We start from the raw sequence: 3,677 nt of genomic DNA, 5'->3' as shown, positions 1-3,677 counted from the left end.
AACAATGTGTAGCCCCCAAGGGCCGGCTTAGTAAGATAACACTAAGCTGGGACTTTATATATACTTCATTGAAAATAATATCATATGATGTAACCCTCACCATGGGGCTCAAACCCATGTCCATAAGGTTAAGAGCTTTGTACTCTACCAACTGAGTAGTGGACCTTTCAATATAACAGATTAAGACTTGTGTACCTTGAATTGTTGACAGGAGCAATTGGTAGCCCCCAAGGGCCGGCTCATTACGATGTGATGAGTCGGGTCTTCAATGAGGTGAGCAAAAATGACTTTGTATTAGCCCCCAAGTGTCATGGTGCATGCTTGCAGCGACATGAGACTTGCATATTTGATGTACCCTCAATTTGAATAATGTAGCCCCCAAGTGCCGGGTCGTAAGCCTGCAGCGACTCGGGATTATTCCTTCCATTGTAGAATAAATCATATCCATTAATAAAATAATAGCCATTGCGCTGAAGCGACTTTGAAGACCTCCATCATAATATTGGCTATTGATAACCATAATAAGAATCCAGCCATGTTTTGGCTATTAAAGATGTGAATAATATAATCCGGTATGAAAACCTCAATCATTCAATATCATCATGAAAATCCAGCCAGTTTTGGCTATTAAAGATGTAAATACCTCATCGGTTGACAAGTAAATCCAGAGTTTAAATACCTGGCGGCTCTTGGCCGATGACGACTTAATGCGCATTCATTGTAAGCCGGAATTTTTGTAACCCGGTGGCCTATAGCCCTTGAGAAAATCAACAATTGATAACCCTTTTGAGACACCAATTTCAGTGATGAGCTTGGACTGAAGCATTTATATAAGTCATAGTTCTACAAATCCTGCACAGAGTTTAAACAACATACGCCCTGGCGACTTAACGTCAAAAGTCAGGGCGGGTAACCACCCAAATGTAGTCTTATCCTGCACACAAGTAGATCACAAGATCCCTATGATCCTTTGAATGATACCTCCGGTTTATGTGACCCAGACAGTGAAGTTGATAACTCAACTCTGTAAAAGCCGGCACATAAGATATTTGTGACAACTCAAATACTTGTGATTGTAGAAAAATAGATAAAAATTTTGAGGCTTCTGATTCGAATACGATCAGTAAACCGTTCCAAAGGGGTTAAGCTAAGATTCGAATACAATCATATAGCCCCCAGTGGCGTTGGCGATGCCGATCAAGTGGGTATCAACAGTTATGTTCTCTTTGGTTCGAATACGACCTATGTTTGAACAGGAAGCCCCCAAGTGACCTTAAGAGTTGTTTAACGACGCCGATTCGAATACGATCCACGTCGATTCCCAAAGGGGTTGAGCTATGATTCGGATACGATCAAGAAGCCCCCAAGTAGGTTCAGCAGCTTGCTAATCAAAAGGGTATCGACAGCTATGTTCTCTTTGGTTCGAATACGACCTATGTTTGAACAGGAAGCCCCCAAGTGACCGTATAAATTTTGGCATTGCACCGATCAAGAGGGTATTGATGGCTATGCCCAATGAGCAGGAAGCCCCCAAGTGATCATAATAAGATAAGTCGTAAGGCAGGATACCCATGTTTGAACCGCGCATCATGGCATCAAGTTCTTTTTAGCACCCTATAATCTTTTTGAGAACTCGAACTTGCGAGAGATTAATTCTTTTTGAACCGGAAGTTAAACCAGATTTGAAAGCTTCAAAAATTTGTGAGGGACAAATTTACCTTGAGCCGGATTTTGAACCTGATTTGAGAGCTTCAATGCTTTGTGGGAGAAAGATGTCTCTTGAGCCGGATTTTAAACCAGAGTCCTTATTTTGAGCCGGAAATCTTCTGACGGCTTTTAAATTTTCATCGATCTAGCAGTAATCTCCGGGGCTGGGTTATTTTCCCTTCAATGATCTTGAATTTATTGAAACTGGCTAATTTTGCCGAGTCATATCATTGTAGCCCCCGAGACTCAAGACGACTTGAGGAGTTGGCTTGAGATTCTCCATAATTAACCGTGATATAGACCGGTTTGAATCCTGCATGGGACAACTTGCAAACCAAAGTAATTGCTCTTTTGAAGAAAATAATATGTAATATAAAATATATTGGATGGGTTTCACCTGATATGTTAGGCTAGTGATTTATCCACACAAGGTTGAGGTGACTGCGGCAGGTTATAAATGATCCCGTATGAGCCGTGTCAGCAACTCGGCCAATGGTTCCTTCCAATTGGCTGTTTGAAGTTAACCAAATCATAGTGCCGGCGACTTGTGCACCTATCCATTGAGCCATCCAGTGCAGACGGCGGTTGATAATATATGATAATTTGCCTCTAATTTGTTGGAAGAGAAACCGGGCTTCCCAAGTAGTGACTTGCTCATACTCCATAAACAGCTCATCCAGAAAAATGCGGCCCGGTGTGTTGATGTAGACCAGGCCGCAAGAGACGGATCGTAAAAACGACCGCAACATCAAAGGCGGCTCAGACAGATGAATCAATCGTGGTGCTGTAAACCGGTGCGGGCGGGTAAGTTATCCTCCTTGTTGTAAGCCGGCGTGGTCATAAGAGAAGGCCACGGCGTTGTAAGCCGGCACGGTCGTGAGAGACGGCCACGGTGTTGTAAGCCGGCGCGGTCGCGAGAGACGGCCACGGCGTTGTAAGCCGGTGCGGGAGTCTGTTGAGTAACGACGACCACATGTGCCAAAAGATGTTGGTGTGTCTCCACCTCCGCGGTATAATATCACTTTTTGTCATAAATAATTTCCCTGCATAACCAATATTGCAGACCAAGGCAAAGATAAACTTGTTTTTTGACAAAAACAACATGTGATAATAAAACAAACTTGGATGGATATCACCTGGTAATTTTTGTCGGATGCTAGCACTGGATAATGCATAGTGCTGCTTTTGTTTTTGGACAAAAGAGTTAATTGGTTCTGTGTCTTCTAGTGCCTGAGCTCTCCACATAACCCGGCCGACACTTTTTGAGCCAGAATCTTTGGAACCAGAACTTCTTGATAATCCGGTCTAAACCATTGATAACCCGGAACTTTTTTACCGGAACCTCTTGATAATCCCGCCGGAACTTTTGATAATCCGGAACTTTTAAACCGGAACCTCTTGATAATCTGGCCGAAACTTTTGATAATCCGGAACTTTTGAATCGGAACCTCTTAATAATCCGGCCGGAACTTTTGATAATCCGGAACTTTTGAACCGGAATGTCTTGATAATCCGGCCGGAACTTTTTGATAATCCGGAACTTTTCTGTAGACGAAGTCGGAACTCTTTGATGACTCGGACGGAACCTTTCGGCGATTCGGCTGGAACCCTTCGGCGATTAGGACCGAACTTTTCGTCGAGGCGATCGGAACTCTTTGGTGATTCAGACGGAACCTTTTGTTGAGGCGGTCGGAACCTTTCGCCGATTCAGACGGAACCTTTCGTCGAGGCGGTCGGAACTTTTCGCCGATTCAGACGGAACCTTTTGTCGAGGCGGTCGGAACTTTTTCGGCGATTTAGATGGAACCTTTCGTCAAGGAGGTCGGAACTTTTTTGGTGAGCCAGCTGGAACTCTCCGATAAGTCGACCGGGACTTCTTCAATAAGCTAGGCAGAGCTTCTCGATCCCTGAGATAGCGCCCTTCAAGAACTCAACACCACCGTGCGCGCGCCCCATGGTGGGCGCCAACT

This window comes from Triticum dicoccoides, chromosome 2B (genome assembly GCF_002162155.2).
Source record: "Triticum dicoccoides isolate Atlit2015 ecotype Zavitan chromosome 2B, WEW_v2.0, whole genome shotgun sequence".
NCBI lineage: Eukaryota > Viridiplantae > Streptophyta > Magnoliopsida > Poales > Poaceae > Triticum > Triticum dicoccoides.
The sequence above is the reverse complement of the archived record's forward strand: the minus strand, read 5'-3'. Positions refer to the sequence as shown.